This window comes from Balearica regulorum, chromosome Z (genome assembly GCF_011004875.1).
Source record: "Balearica regulorum gibbericeps isolate bBalReg1 chromosome Z, bBalReg1.pri, whole genome shotgun sequence".
In the NCBI taxonomy this organism is placed as follows: Eukaryota; Metazoa; Chordata; class Aves; order Gruiformes; family Gruidae; genus Balearica; species Balearica regulorum.
This window is the reverse complement of record NC_046220.1, coordinates 63,152,900-63,169,776: the sequence shown is the minus strand read 5'-3', so window position 1 is coordinate 63,169,776 and position 16,877 is coordinate 63,152,900. Positions and strand designations below refer to the sequence as shown.

Sequence of the window (16,877 nt, the reverse complement as noted above, 5' to 3'; positions counted from 1 at the left end):
AACCCAACCTACCTCTGTCCTCAGACATGGTCTCTGCAGAACACAATTTAGGAGCATAAGGTGAACAGCATGTACAAATCCACCCTGCTGTCAGCTTTGTGTACTGTTTTGTGGCTGAACAGAACTCTAGGTTCCTGGACTGTTAAAATGGCATATTGCATACACAATAGGTTGTCAAATACACCTTTCAAACAATCAAGGAAATTAAGCAGAAAAATTTTCCATCAACGTACTGTTGGGATCCAACAAACACCAATATTGAAGTCATGTAACCTACAATAAACCCACTGGCTGCTTTTCAAACATGTTGGTATATTATTACATTACAGTTAACATAATTTTCAGTAGTGCATTGAGGGTGTTGAAGAGAATACACAACTGTATTCCAGGTTTTATGTGAAACAGTGTGACCATATATAGAATCATGGAATGGTTTGGGTGGAAGGGACCTCAAAGATCGCCAAGTTCCAACCCCCCTGCCATGGGCAGGGACACCCACCACTAGACCAGGTTGCCCAAAGCCCCATCCAACCTGGCCTTGAACACTTCCAGGGATGGGGCTGCCACAACTTCTCTGGGCAACCTGTTCCACTGCCTCACCACTCTAACAGTATTCTTCCTTAAACCTAATTTAAATCTACCCTCCTTCAGTTTAAAGCCATTACTCCTATCACTCCATGCCCTTGTAAACAGTCCCTCTCCAGCTTTCCTGTAGGCCCCCTTTAGATACTGGAAGGCTGCATTAAGGTCTCCCCAGAGCCTTCTTTTCCTGAGGCTGAACAACCCCAACTCTCTCAGCCTGTCCTCATAGGAGAGGTGCTCCAGCCCTGTCATCATCTTCGTGGCCTCCTCTGGCCTCTCTCCAACAGCTCGATGTCTCTCCTGTACTGGGGCCCCCAGAGCTGGATGCAGTACTCCAGGTGGGGTCTCACAAGAGCAGAGCAGAGGGGCAGGATCACCTCCCTCGACCTGCTGGTCACTCTTCTTTTGATGCAGCTCAGGACACGGTTGGCTTTCTGGGCCGCAAGCGCACACTGCCGGCTCATGTTGAGCTTCCCATCAATCAATACCCCCAAGTCCTTCTCCTCAGGGCTGCTCTCAATCCATTCTCCACCCAGCCTGTAGTTGTGCTTGGGATTGCCCTGACCCACATGCAGGACCTTGCACTTGGCCTTGTGGAACTTCATGCGATTCGCACAGGCCCACCTCTCCAGCCTGTCAAGGTCCCGCCGCGGCCCGGCCCCATCCCAGTCCCCTGTGCGGGTCGCACGTCGGGCAGACGCAGGAGGTCCCGTTCCGCAGCCGCAGGACACGTCCCCTCCGCACCCCCCACACCCCGTCCCTCCGCAGTCCCTCGCTCCCCGGGCCGCCCCCCGCCCGGCCCTGCCGTCCCAGCCCGGCCCCTGACCCCAGGCCAGCGCCCCCAGGCCCCACCGCGCCCCATTCCTCCGCAACGCGCTCCCACCCCCCCCGCCGAGCCTCATTGGCTGCGGCGGCCCGTCCCTCACGACGTCCCTGGCTCGGGATTGGCTACGTTGCGGCCTCCTGCGCTCAGCCCCACGCCGGTGCGGGGGGGCAGGGGAGGCCAGCGGGAGTTGTCGGCGGTACCCTCCGTCCTCTTCCCTCCCCCCCGCCTCCCGTCACGGCCAGTGGGGGCGCGAGCGCTGCGCCTGCCTGCTCCCGCGGCGGCCGCCTCCGCCCGGCCCCGGCCCGGCCCGGCTCCCGCTCCGCCCCCCCCCCGCCGCCGCTGCAGTGTCTCCCCCCGCCTGGGCGGTGGTGCGCGGCGCCGGCAGCCGCAGGGGCGCGGCGGCCTCTCCCCCGGTTACCCCCCCCCCCCCCCCGCTGCGTGTTCACCCCCGGGGCATTCCCCCTCCCCACAGCTCCGGCGCCCTCTCGGGCTCCTCCTGCTGCTGCCGCCGCCGCCGAGGCCGGGGAGTGGGGCGGGAGGCTGAAGCGGCGGGAGAAGGGGGAAGTGTGCGAAAGGAGGCGGGGAGAGAGGGCGGCGGCGGCGGGCGGGCAGGTGAGGCAGGCGGCCATCCCGCTCCCCTCCTGCCCTTGGCGGCGAGGCAGCGGCTGCAGCGGACGGGGGTGTGCGGGGCGGCGGCCGCGCTCGGGCAGCGGGGACCCGGGTGAAGAGCTGGGGGGCGGAGCGGCGGCGCCCAGCGCGCCGGGGAGGCAGGCCGGCGGGCGAGGGGCGGCGGGCCGGGCCGGGCCGGGCCGCGCTGCGCTGCCGGGGTCGGCTGGGTGGCGGGGGGCGCTGCCGTCTCGCCGCCGGGAGTCGTTTCTGCCGGGCGGCCGCGGCGCCAGGCGGGGCCGGAGCGGCTCGGGGCCGCCCGCGGGGCAGACCCCGGCGCCGCTGCCGGCGGGGCCCGGGAGGAGCCCGACTCCGTTGCCGCCCTCCCCCCCGTGCACACGCACGTCGCACGCTCCGCTCGGCGAACGCCCCCGTCCTCGCGGAAAGCTGTTGCTTTTTTTTTTTTTTTTTTTTTTTTTTTTAATCACCCTCCCTCCTCTCTTCTCCTCTGCTCTCCTCCCTTCCGCTTTAACGAGAAGAAAAGTCTATTGGATTTAATGTGTTTCCTTGGGGTCGGAAGAAACTCCTGCCTGCTGGATCTGGTTTAGACGCCCGTCAGACAAGGTAAATTAAACGGAGCAGCAACAACAACAGAAAAATCCTTCCTCTGCTGAAGGGGGTGGGGAAAAAGGAAGGAGTTCACGCTTCATTTTGATATCCTGTTTTTGGCCTTTAGTTTTCTGTTTTCCGCCTTGCATAGTTTAGCTGTCCTTTGTGTTTCTCCCACTCTCGCCGAAATGCCGTTTGTGTGAACGTAGTCGCTGGTTTCATGGAGGCTGAGGAGAGAGTCTGGGAGACCGAAAGTTTTTAAGGTCCTCACTCACAGAAGTTTCTTTGTTCGGTCGGAGAAGGTATTGAACTGAAACTGCTGGACTCCGTGACTCTGCTGCTTCACCTCCTTCCCTTCCAAAGCGATTGCTAATCCTGCGAGTATAATTAACTTCTCGGGAAATAAGAAAGTCCTAAAGGAGGTAGTATATTTAATCGAAAGAAGTTGAAGCTTGACGCTATGTCTGCCGTTTCTTGTTTGTCTTTCACCTTGTTTTTCTGGGATATCGGTTAGTGTCTGGCCGGTCTTCTTGAAGATAGCTGTTAAATTACTTTATAAAAATGTGTTCTCGTAGTCCTCTGTAGATGCTGTCGCAGTTTTTCCCCTCGACTGCTGCCACCACCTCTCTTCCTCCCTTCTGCCCTCCCTCTGTCCCCAAGATGACGATTTGGACTGTGTATTTTTCAACTTGTATAGGAGATGTCCGTATTGCGTTTTGACCCTTCCACAAGTTTATCTTAAGAACCTCCGTTTAAAAAAAAAAAAACAACCCCAAAACTAGTTAGTGGTTTGACTTCTTACAAGTATGTGCAGTTGAATCTCCACGTTAACGTAGCCTTGTTGGGTTTTGGTGACCACTTTCTCCTTTATCATTTTTGAAAGGAGTCCTGTTTGAAGTTGTTGGAGGGGAAACTGAATGTGAAGTCTTGGTGTAAGGTTTTGTACTGATGGTGCTTATTAAATTATGCCAAGTAACTAGTTGCATGTAGCGAAAGCAGTATTGCTCACCACAGATTCATTTCACGTGCTTCAGTGAGGCAATTATTGCTTAGCTCTTTCGTGAAGGCAAGGAATTTCTCGTATTGTGAATGTTCAAAATGAGCTAGAAGCTATAGCTCTGTGCTAGCTTATTTAAATTTTTATTCCTGTTTGTCAAACTCAAAAACAGCATGTTGGTCAGATAGGATGTTTGTGCTTCAGTCTCTCCAGTGTCTGAGATGTGTTAGTATTTGTGAGGCTTGGACAAAGTTATTTCTATGCAAAAGTTTTAACATTCCTACATATGTAGTTCTTCAACAGCATCAAGTAGTGTTTGAGGAAAAAGTTATTAATCCAATTCCATCTGTTTGATATACTGTGAGGAAAAATGTTAACATTTAACTGACCTTAACATAGCTTCTATGGCTGGTAACCAGTAAATGATTTGGCTTCCAATTTATAGACTTACCTTTTCAGGCAGCAGTAAGGGTTATTCTTAGGTGTCAGAAAGGGCTGAACAAAATAAATGGCAGTGAACTTCAATTTCCTTATATGGCTGATGCTTGGCAGAAAAGCAATGAAGTCTAAACAGAGTAATCCTTTTACAAAGAACGATTACTTTCCAAAGCAGTGTTGCAGTCCCTATAATGACTTGAGATTCTTGGGGGGCAGTGGGGAACTGTAGCAATGCATGAAAAATTTAGTTGTAAACCACTATGTTCGTAATGGATGCAATTTTGTTTCTTTTCAGACCTCTTGTGTTTCTCATGATGCACTTGATATTTTTCAATGCCATGTAGAAGAATAGATTCTTGTAGTGGAGCCACAACTTTTTACGCTAGTGTTTTGTCACCATGGTAGCTGTGGATAAGGCCCTTTTTAATGATGAAAGTGTAATTCAGTACTGCTTACAGCTAATGGTTATATCATCAAATACCATTCATGTCATTAACATAGTTTCAGAGTTATGAAGGGGTGTATTCTTTCTTGAAAGCAACTATCTCAACTAAAAATCAGTCTGACATTGATAGTCACATTCTGAATAAAATGATTTAAGTATACAAACGGTAGGAAGCTCATGTTGCTTGAAACAACACTTTCATAGGTCCATGTCGATGGCTTGGGGAAACATTCTTTTGACCTGGCTGTCCCTTGCTTATTAATTAAATTAAGCTCAAGTAAACATTGGTAATTTTAAGTAAGCATGCTTGCAATCAAAGAGCTAGAAGTTACAGCATATGGTATACTATGGAATATGATTATCGTTAGAATGATTATCATATTAGAACAAATATGAATAATTTGTCTCATGAATAAGCTGCCCAGTAGATAATATTTGGTATAAATGTAGTGCTCTGTAGGGTATCCATTTGCACATGACATTCATATAGAATTGATGAGGGGACTCCATGGAGAAAGTGTTATTGATTGAAAGTTGAGTAGGGATTAGGCTGGTGGTGTAAGAAAACAGTGTTATGATTTGTCCTCAGTGGAATTCATTCAGAGTCTGTTGTCCCAGGCATAAAGAGACAGGCTTGGAACATCAAAGCTAAGGAAAAGCTTCAAAATATGTAACATACATAATATGTAGCGTATTAGAAGTAGGTTCCAGAAATAGAACGGGATGGGAGCAAATTCCTCAACTCAGCTTTCCTGTAGGGGTGTAATGAATCACTGGCTGTCTGCTTTGTTTTCTTGTTTTGTTTTTGTCCTTCCTGCTCCCAAGCAAAAAGGAAAATCTTCTAGGGAAAATGTTATGTAAAGACCAAATGGTTGATATGTCATCTTTTCAGCAGATTGTCCCTGTGGAATAACCTGATCTGCTAAAGGAGGGTCTGACATTTACTCCACGTAGAGGAATTACAAATCTAACCTTTTCCAAATGAGTAACTAGTTGAGTTGATGGAAAAGCTGCTCTTACGGGCATGAAAATAGTAGACTGTATTCCTGTGTGAATATGCAAATGTTGATGGTGACAGTTGATATAGGTAGTTAAAGTGAAATATCTGGAAAATGAAGGTTTAGAAAAATTGCTATTTTACATTGTCAGTTTTTGGGTAAGTAAATATGTCGGAAAACTCTTTTCACATCAGAATGAAAGCATTGAAAATAACATGTTTATCACTTTGTATAGTAAATAGTCTGTAGATAACTCCCTCCCCCCACATTTAGAAAGTGCAGTGTTTGTAGTAATGTTTTACATTGCAAGCTTAGTGTCTTTGGAACATCTGTGAAGTCCAATGCATGCTTGTGAGGTATAGTTTACATCTTCTACAACTTCTGAAAGTTTAACTGATTTTGGGAGTTTTGCTTAATGTTTTGAATGCACAAGGAATATCTTTTTGTTAGTGTTGTGGGTAACTTGTAAACAGTTCTGTCGTGCAGCAGACTCCGGTCAAGTTCTGGACAAGTACTTTTTTCGGTGTGGTGGGAGCTTGTCAAAGCTTCAAACATGGATTTCCCGCAGTCCTTATAGTTCTCTTCATCTTTTGGGGAGCACCTGCAGTGTGCCACTATGGTTTCCAACTGTGACGGTGGTATGCAGAGCCCACTGTGTCAGCACAGCTGGCACGCTGTCTCCTGCTGAGTAATTATCGGTAAAAATTAGTGGGCCTACACTACTGCCTAGTGTACTTCAGTAACAAGTAATTGTTAAGCAATTCTATTGAGCTTAAGATTATAAGGCGACAGGTGATATATAGAGAAACTTCGCTGCTCTAATGACAAGATGGGTGTGGGGGTTTTTGAAGGATTTTTTGTTGTAAAAAGATTACTTTATTGAAATACAGCTTTAATTTCTAATTAAGAATACAGCGTTCATGTATTGTGAGTAAAACCTTATAAATATTCAGATTTGAAAGTAAGGATGCTGATTTAGGCGAGATTTATAAATCTCGTCTTCTACCTAAGAAAAATGGAATAAGTGAACATTGGTATGCTGAAATTGGTAGTGTTTTTATTATATAGTAATCTTGGGATAATTCTGCTTTTTCTGCTCCTCTCCCTCATTAGTTACAAGTTCTTTTTAAGATAATTGTTTCTCCGATGCTTAAATTTCAATATGGGTATTTTGCTTATTAGTCTGTTTAGTTTTACCTGTACTTCCCCTGAAGGTGATACAGAAGCATTATGTTTCAACATTAAATTGAACCTTCCACCTTCAAAAATGCTTCATGACTTTTCATAATTGAGAAATAAAGCTAAACAAACCTCTTCATTTGGTCTAAATGAAACCAAACTGAAGTGTACTTATGTTGGAGAATATCAGCATTGTGACTAGCTTCCCTAGGGTAGTTTAAGTTGAAAAGTAGATAAGTTCTTTCTGTATCTGGAACTAATTTGTAGATACTTGATACTAAGCAATCATTATACATAAGAACAAAAAGTGATGTTTAAGCAGAGTCTGAGAACAATGTGGACGATCTTGGCTGGTGTGGCTGTTCTGGAAGTTGTATTAATGTCAGCAGGTAACCAAGCCTTTGGAGCTTCTTGCATTTGAAGGCTCAGTCTTGTTAGGTAAGATAGTATGTACTCTCCTCCCCGCTTTGTGCACTTTAGTAGATAATGAATGGGATGCCCGTACACTTCTGTATTATTTTTTGGCATGAACAGGAAAATGTTAAGTAACAAGTCTTGTACACAATTTTGATTAGAAAGGTGGAGGGATTCTTTGCGCCTTCCTCTATTCTGTATCTGTCAAATGATTAGGCACAGTTTAGACCCAAACAATTACTTATGATAGGAGGGACTATTTCTGTCTCTATAAAAGCAAAGCTACCAGAAAGATGGTAGGTGATTTCAAAATGCACAACTTTGTTCATAGTTTTTCAATTTTTAAATATCCAATATTACACACTCTTACATCTTTGGTAAATAGAACTGTGGTTTCTCAAACTTCCATTTCATGCTTTTGTATAATTAAATTCTGCAAGTGTAAGGCTATATTATATATGCAAAGTAAAACAATTGCTAAAAGCAAACATTGTTCAGGATTCTCTTATTTAGATGCACATTGTGAGAATAATAACTAGAAGAAACTGTAGATCAGTATCTTCAGAGTGATCAGTTTGGAATTTGCTGAGTGCATGAGCTCCCTTTCCAAACAAGAAGTCTTCTAAGCACAATGAATTCTCCAAGTTTGTATAGTTCAATATGTACAGTGTCATGCTTCATGTCTTGTAGGCCCCATCATGAAGCTGGCTGGGGTGGAAGGAGCAGAGATATGTAGACATGGTCCAAGTAGTGAATGGTCTGAGTATTCTGGACTATCACACACTTCCAGTGGGAGAGACTGCAGCTATTAAGTAGAATTTCCTTTCTAGGAACAACAGTAAGAAGATACTTGGTTTAGGAGTATTGAGTTTTGTGTTCTCTTGAGCTTAAAATTGTACTTCTGAAGTAGATGGCTGGGTTGTAGTTGTCTTCCTCCGAGCTCCTAATGCTCAGTGACTACTTCTTGTGTCAGTTGTCTGGGGCTAGCTTTAGGAGTAGAAGAAGCTCTGAATTTGAAGTGTTAGTAAAAGTTACAAATACTTGAAACACTTATAATTTAACTCTTAATTTGGAATGGGTGCTATCTCCCTCTGAAGAGGGCAGGGCCTTATTCCCCTTGGTGGGGGAAGCTCTAGTGTTAATAACTAAACTAAAAATACTTGAAGTTCCGTTAGTATGTTAAAGGTAGCTGCAGAGGGATGGTCTGTGCTTTGTACTGTGTTTTGAGTTTTGTTGCTGTCTTTGGAGCCTTCTCATCAGTTTTCAACTCTAGTTGGCATGAGAAGGTCCTGTAGCAGCTGCGTAGGGGGCTCTGTCTTCCCAGACAGTTCTGAAAGAAAAGTTTCATGTTATTCCTTAGCCCTCTGTCCCATAATGTAGGGACAGATCTAAGTTTAGTGTAGTTGTAGAAATTTTCTTCAGGCTTCCTTGTCCTTGGAATTTTTCAGTACATGTCTTCCAAACCTCCCAACCCTTCTAAGAAGGAGAGGGGAGAGCACAGATGCTTCAAGCTACATCAGTACATCTGAACAAATGTCTGAAATGCAATGCCAGATGCCCATGTATGTCAATCACAGGTTCAGTCATCCAAAATGACTACGGATGTCATCTTAAGTGTTTGGATGGTGGAAAGTGTTTCTAGGCTTGTCTGGAAGACTTCTGGTAGGCTGCTAAGAAACTTTTTGAGAACTGCTGCATTTTTGATCAAATTACTGCATGTCTTTTTACTTACAGGTATAGGATGGAGGTTTATATTTGAAACTGGGCATCAGACAACTCTTAAATCATTATTTTAATGCAAATTACGGGTTGTTTTTTTTTCTCTGTGGAAACGTTATGCTTAATAATCTGTACATGTTTATGCATGCTTGTGGTTAAAATAAACAGAAAAGCTTGACTACAGAAGTATTTACAAGGTGGAGGCTTGTATTTTCGGTAAAAGTAAAATGAAAATATGGCAGCATAGCAGTCTAAATCTTTCATGACTTAAATGCTCTGTAAATGCTCACTTTCCATGCTTGTGCTATGGAGTATAATATGCAGGTGTTGAATTTACTTTGTTTCCACTTTGTTGTGTGAGGTGGGTATGTATACCTGCAGGAGGAGATGAATGTGCAGGCAGCTGTTGATGTGCACTGATAATCCTGCTGCTGGTATGTTTGCTTGCTGTGGCAAATTAGTCTGTGGTGACCTGGAATGTCAACTTGGTAGTTAGCTCCTTTTAGAAGAACATAGTAATTTTGGGTTACTTCTGGTCACATAATCATATGTGATGTTAACCCTGGAGCTGCAGGTCATTTAATTTCTGAGGTGCTCTAATTTTTTTTCTTTGAGTTGGCAATAAAGCCCATCACTGAGGGACAAAATTCAAAAGTTCACATCTTTCTGATTCATAGCTATCCAGCCTTTATATAAGTTCTTTCAATTATGCTTTAGTAAACTTACAGAGGGTGATTTATTCTAGATATTCATGAATTCTGTAGTAGATCTCCCGGAAGGAATTACAGGCAGAGGGAAAATGATAGAAAATAACATTTGGAACAAACCTAGAATTTTACTTTAAGGTCACTTTTGTTGGTTCATATATGGGTGTTGGAAAATTATTAAAAATAAGGAAACAATTAAGTTAAGGACTCAACTTTAAGTAGAAGGAGCAGAAAAAGATGGTTAAACCTGTGTGTTTCCATCCTTTCTGGGAATGTAACAGGAAGGAAGAATCAATTGGAACTTTGAATTTGGCAAGCCATCTGCCTCTCAGTCTGATGCATAAGATCAGAAATGTTAATATGGGGGAGGGAGAAATTATCAGAGCTTTACTATTTTACTATACTAGTGTTTAACTGTAGTGCATCTTATTTGTGTCTTTCAGGAGACTTTTTTTTGGAACAGTGTTTTGTGGGGGAAGGAGCTTTCTGTGGATATAGAAAATCCTGTTCTTCCAGTGCATTATTCTTAATCTAGATGTTAATGCTTTGGGTCCAGTACCAGAGATTTCATCTAAATGAATGAAAAAATAAACAATACAAGTACTAGAAAAGCAAGATAGACTTAAAATATATTTTAATAGACTTAGATGAGAATAATTTACTCTTCTGCTTGCATTTATCTGGGCACACGCCTCTATTTTTCAAGGAGCACTTATGTTGTCTTGCTTTGCTGAAGCAAAGTAGAAGTGCTGAGGATCATGGGATTCCTGTGTGTTTTTTGCAATGGTGTTCTTCCTAGAGAAAGACAGTAGAGCAGGCAAACATCTCCTACAGGAAAATCCCACGGAAATCTGTGGGATCTGTGGGAGAGGTATTGTCAAGATTTCAAATGTTCTGTAGTCTCTCATGACATTAGTGTTGCTGAATTGGTTTTGCAGCAGCAGCCTGAGATGCCTCAAGGGAAAGATTATGGCCCTGTCAATGGAGCAGGTTTAAATAAAGTGTTATGAGATGGGAGAAAAATGTGTCCTTAATCAATACTTTTTTCTCGTCCTCTTTCTTACTTCTCTTTTCCCTCTACATAAAACAACTGATCAAGAACCAACAAATTGTTCCTTCAACTTTTAAAAATACTGCTCACGTTCTCTCGTCTGTCCCAGATGGAGTGAGTCCCTGCCTATTTCCACTGAATTCAAATATATATTTCCTCATTTTAGAACCATGGATCATTCCATTTGTGTTAAATCTTGACAAAGTTTTAAATTTCAGCTTTGGAGTATGAAATATCTGCAGAGGAATAACCTTCACTCAAAATCAGAATGTTACTAATTTTCCCCAAACTTGTATTAACTTGTTTTTAATCTTTGAAAAGTCTGAGGGAAATATGCACTAGGCAATTCAAATTATTTGAAATCACAGTTACAAATTTTTGTGAAATTCTTACATTGTGCTATTCAGTTTCATTTTCCTATTCAGAGAAGGAGGCTGACATGTTAATAGCAAATCAGTATGGCACTGTCACACTTTTTACTTTAATAGTGTCAAAGTAGTGTTGTACCTCTTTTTTCCTCTTGCTAGGAAGCACAGGATGTCAGAAGTAAAGTAACGCTTTAGGCTGAGTTATTATTATAATCAACTTTGAATTCAGTTTTAAGGCTATAATTTGCACTGTGATGGGAAGAAAGATTTTTAGTTCTACTTAAACCTCCCATCAAGTGAAAAATTTGTTTTAGACTTTAGATACTGAATTATTTATGTTGATAACAGTACTTTAAGAGAAGGTCTACTTCAATATAATTGTCTAAATTCTGAGTAATTCTTAAAATCGTTATTGTAAGCAATAAGCTATCATTCTTCCCTACCTAAAGAGGCAAAAATACTTTGGAAACCATTCAAGAATAGCCTTCTGTTAATTTTGTAAAATAAAAATAATGTAACAGCTCTTCATTTTTCTTTAATCATCATCTGTTGGCTTAGAGGAACACAACATTGAGTAAAGAGAAAAATAGTTTAGTACAAAAAAATATTACCTTAAATGCTTCATTACTGTGTTGGGAGTGAAAAGAGGTAAGTTGGCAAAAATCAAATGCGCGTTGTAAGAACAAAGCTGAGTAAATACAGGACAAGAGTAATGGTGCTTAGCCGCATGAAGATGTGAAGAGTCTTGTAGTTAGAACCACAGTTAATGCAAAGAAGAGTAATTCTTTTGCATCACAGTTGTGAGCAACTAATTGGAATGGATCAGGATTTATGTATCAGGTGTAAAATGAACGTAGAAGAAAACAATAGACAGAGGTACAGTTCAGGGATTCCTCTGTTTGCCCAAGATGGTAACTTTTAAAACTTCTGAGAATAATGTTGAGCTAAAATGTGTCATAGTGTCGCCCTGTATAAACTAGGGGGAGAAGATACTTAGAATCTGGAAAATACTGATTTATTTATTTATTAACTTTTGCTCATTATAGAAATAGTGCCTACTCCTTATCATAGCAGTGAAAAAGGTGTATTAAAGTAAAACTCTTTTTATAACTGCATTGTAAATAAATGTGTAGTGGTTTTAGTACTGCATTTTATACTAAACAAATGTAAAAGCAAAAAACAAACCAACTGGTTGAGGTGTGTAACACGAGAGAGACAGAAGTGTTCTTTAAGGGGGAAGTATTCTAAAGTAAAATGGGAGTCCAGTTGTATATACTATTTGTTTAAGTAGTGACTTTCATTAGGGTACTGTGTAGTATTTTAAGTGTCAGGGTGCATATTTGCGTGTGGTTTTGGTAGGTTATATTTTTTTGAAATCTAACAATCCCAAAATGGGGAATCCACATATCCACATGCACTCCTCTTTTTTGAACTCTGGTCTATGAATGTGTTTCCACTTGCATTCCTGTTACCACAGACTGAATTGTGTAACCTATCTAGATTTAGTGCAGCAGCTTTTCTGTGCATCTTATTAGCTAGAGGGTTTTGAGTGTGGTTCTTACTCCTCCTCCAACATATCCAACCTCTGCTTGCTTTATATCTCAAAGTCTTATATGGGTATGGACCTGCTGTGTTATTCTGAGCTCTGTTGTTTGATCCATCCTAGTTTTAGCTTGGAATTCTGGCAATTACTTTTTTGGGGGCAGTGCATGTAAAGAAGGGCATCAGGGGCTGTTTTGTTTTAATATATGGACCACACAATTTAGAAAACAAAATAATTAAGTAACCAGGAATCTTCTGATAAGAAATTTTTTTTTCCGCTTTCTGTTTTCATTTGTGCTGGCCTGTTATGTGTTGCAGATTGCCTGAATTTATCTGCAGGCAATAGAGAGTCTGGTAAGTAGATGAGAACTTTTCCTGTACATTGAAATACTGCATATTTACAGCAGTGCAGCTTGCTTGTTTAAAAACCTTTGGTATCTGCTGCAGATGGCTGCATAGTCTAAGGAGTGGCTTCCTGGCTGCATTGTACATGATGTGCCAAACATGATGAGAGCAGTTTTGTTCTGGAATGCCAAAATACATTGAATCTGTTCAGGAAGCAACATATGTCAAATGAATAAAAAATACCACACTCATGCAAAACAGAATGTGGTAGTTATGTTTTTAAAATCTGGTTTCTCTCCTGAATTAAGGGGTTAAAAAGGAATTCTTGTATTGAGGATAGTATCAAGTACCAATTGCTGACTTAAAGTTTCAGCATTTTCACTACCATTCCTCCCTCCCCGCCCCCCATCTATTTTTTTCTTTTAACATATGCCATAGATGGAAATTGAAACAAGGAAGCTACCATTAGGGATGCCATATAGGAAAAAGAGTATTATGTTTTCCTTCTGAGATATGTAGGCCTGTGCACATCATACAAGTTTTTGGTGGGGTTCTTGGGGGAGGTTGTTTTATTTTTTTTGTGTATGTGGGGGCTGAGTGGCCACATCAGCTGGGTTCTTGTGTACTTTTGTATTCCTTCTGGCAGTCCACTTGTCTTCCCTGATTATGATGTTAGTTTGTTGGGTCTCAGCCTTCTTTTGGATAGTTATGAGAGAATCTGTAGAAAACATGTTCAGGTATACAAGAATTTTCTTCCTTCTCAGCCTGCTTTCTTTTGTGAAGTGCGGTGTTTATCTTCATTCTAGTCACCAAATTTTGTGTTTCATGAATGAGCAGTGCTCCTTCTAGCCAAAGGGAGGCCTGACCTGCTCAAGCACAATTAATTCCAGTATTTCTACTCGTCTCCCAGATATCAGTGGCTACAGCACTGTTCTATAGCTATTGAATTGTAAGTACCAGAAATAGTAGTGCAAAGAAATGTTCTGTCAGGTCTACATTTTTCTTCTGTCCTTTTGTGTTTCTGAATTGTACTTCCAGTGCACTATAGCAAGTATCTGTGGGTGTCTCCCTCCTCCTCCCACCTTAAAGGTATCTGTTACTTTTCTAGAGTCTGGCCTGGTTTGCTGACACTTTCAGTGTGAAATATCAAGTTAAAAACTTATTCCCAGTTTGGTCGTCGTCACCACTAATAACAGGAACTCGTATTCAAACAAACTTGGAAAATTAATTCACACATCTGTGTTCAGGTTGGACTTGCTACTATCATACTGTTAATGCAGTTCCACAAAACCTGATTTTAACACGAGGTTGTTTTTTGCTGTTCAGAACCTGTAAATGGTGGCAAATTGCAGTATATTTGCAATTTATAATATGTCTCCTTTTCTCACTGTTTGACCAACTTAAACTCTCATCAAAGTCCTTGCCATTTCTGGTTTGAATAGACAAGTAAAGCTATGAAGCCTACAGAATTTTTTTCCCTCTTGGAGTGCAGTCCAAATTTTCTGCTAACATCTTTCTGTGCTGTTGATGGCATTGTAAAATCAAGTTAATGGATTTACCCAGTATCTCTTTTAGATTAAACAGTTGTCTTGATTTTTTTTTAAGGTACTTTGCAACATAGTTCTGCTCTGTGTGATTTAATTAACTATGATGTATAATTGATGTGACTTTTAAAAGCATATTGAATGTTACACTTTGTTTCATCCGTTCTTGTGGTTTCTTCCTGAACGTGTCCCTTCTCCGTAGGCTCTCCAAGACATGGATAATCTTGACTTGGGAGCAAACCAGAAGACAGCATCATGGAAGAATTTTCTTTTTTTAATTAAAAAAAAGCTGTTTCCATTTCTTCCTATTGGGGTTTACTGTTAAGTGTGTTTTTCAAGTGTGTGATGTGGGTGGCTCTTAGTTACTCAATTAGTAGGAGGGGCAGTAGAAGAGGAATGTGAATGAGAAGCTTGCGTGCACTACAGGGACAGGTTTCATGCATACCAGTTATTAGACTTGCTTTATATCCAGATACCTAAAAGTCAGTAGAGACTGTCTTATTAATTACATGGACTTCATATGGGAGAAATCATCTTTCCTGTTAAGATTGGAAGTAGAGTGCATTCTGCTTCAGGTAATGGGCATCATCTGCTATAAAGTGGCAGCTTCTGATGCTATAGGGAGCTGGAGGTGCATCTTGTGTATCTTCAGTGACTTAAGAGCACTGGGACAGATGAAAGGTGCATCTAGATCGGTGGCACTGTTGCATGTTTCAGGTCTCAATTTTTCTTTTTACGAATGTATTCAGGGTTTAAATTACAGGTTGATACTCACTGAATGTTTTTCTACAATTTTTTTTAACCTTAATATTACAATTAGCCCCAGCTGAACAACTGAAACTCTTTATCATGAGCACTTCTTGACAAGGCACCTTCTTGTATTGGTCACTTTGGAATTTTAAGAGGGGCTTTTCTTTGGTTAAAAGAAAGTAAGTGTAAGTAAATTTTTAACTTACTGTGTTGGGGATGATGGACTGGTTTGTATGCTTTAGTGTCACTTGCTCAAGCCTTTTATAAATGCAAAGCATTGGTTTGTAGGCAAATAATTGACTTTTTATTGCAAAAACATGTGCAGCACTTGCTGAACAAGGGTGTCTTGCAGTTAAGACCACATCCTGTAAATATTTCTTTCAGTTCTGAACTCAGGAACTGCTGACATAGTCACTGTCTGGACCATAACTATTTACTGACCTGACTCTGTGTCTTTGCTTCTTCTTGATTGCCTGGAGATATTTGGCACGGTTAGTTTTTCCTTTTTTAAATTATTCCCCCCTGCCCCCTCCCCAAACTTCTTGTCTTCACTGGTTGATTCTTTCAGGAAAAAAACCCACCAAAATAAGATTCCAAGGCAGACTAAATTATAAAATGTGACCCACATGAATGAATTTTGCTACTGGCGTGTGCTGTTGTGAGCATTAAAATATGCTTGCATATGTTTTTTTATACATCTCTTTCATACTAAGAGAAAAATATCAGTAATAATGAAGTTCTCACCTTTACTTTAAAGGAGTCTTAATTTAGAAAGCCTGTGACTGAATGTATAGTCTTACTATCTGATGCATCTCCTCTGACAGTAGCAGTACGCTTGCTCTTTCCTCTGTGTTGGTACTTTGCTTCATATGTGAAGATTTGGTATTGAAGGTCAGTGAGTTGATAAGCAAGCTGATCGAATTAGAAAAAAAATTCTTGCAGTATCTTGCAGGGTTAGGCTCTTTGGGTCAGTTACTGATTGGACTCAAGGTGTGGTTATGCAAACCCTAGATTTAATAAAAGGCAGGTGTGAGGGGAAAGCAGGGATTACTCTTTCTTAAGCAATCTTTAGTTTGAATTAAGCACAATGGGAATGGACTTGCCATTTGAGTTCCAGTTGCTGGTTTGGAATAGCCTTTCACTGGATCACAGTAAATATAAATGCTGCTCTTCATCATCACTGATTTGATCCTCAATAATGCTTCCATAGAAGTCAAGTAGTGCAGTTAAAACCAGATGCTTACCCAGTTATATGTCTTTTTGGGCAGATTTAGAGTGTGCCAACTCCTATCTTTCCTGATTTTTTTGCCATATGCAGGTTGACTTCTAGATTTTGGACAGTAGGCTGGGAATTTCATGCCTATCTGTAAAATGGTTTGTAATTGCTGCAGAGTTGGGAAATAACTAACGAAGCAGCAGCATTGAAGGCCTTTTCTCCTGAAAGCTACCTTGCAGAACACTTGCTATTGAGACTTTTTGTAGCTCGTCTCTTTAGTTCCTGGAGATTTCTGGTGGTTTTATATTTTTCATTGTCTGGAGGGATCTCTTGATTGAAGTGTGTAGGTCAACAGTATATGAATGTAGGCTGCTCGGCTTTCAAATTAGACCCCAAGGCTAGTGTGAATGGAGAACTCACAGTTGATGGGCAGTCAGTATGATTAGTAAACAAGTTCATATGTTATGTATTATCACTGGTAGGATGATGAACTCAGAAGTGTCTGTCACTGATAATGTGGGATGTCATTATTTTACCTTTT

The 16,877-nt window shown here is 41.5% G+C and overlaps 1 protein-coding gene across 10 annotated transcripts in view; it reads left to right on the top strand.

The window, feature by feature from the left end:
* Positions 1–1,811: 1,811 nt before the first annotated feature.
* The window catches only part of ERBIN (erbb2 interacting protein), a 127,916-nt gene continuing 112,850 nt past the window's right edge, over positions 1,812–16,877 (top strand). For 2 of the 10 annotated variants that reach the window (XM_075739828.1, XM_075739824.1), the window contains exons 1-2: positions 1,812–2,020; positions 2,554–2,638. The gene's annotated coding sequence lies outside the window, so the exon portion shown is untranslated. Of the gene's footprint in view, positions 2,021–2,179; positions 2,639–2,792; positions 3,046–16,877 lie in introns of those variants that run through there. The other 8 variants (XM_075739831.1, XM_075739827.1, XM_075739823.1 and 5 more) reach the window with 8 other exon arrangements.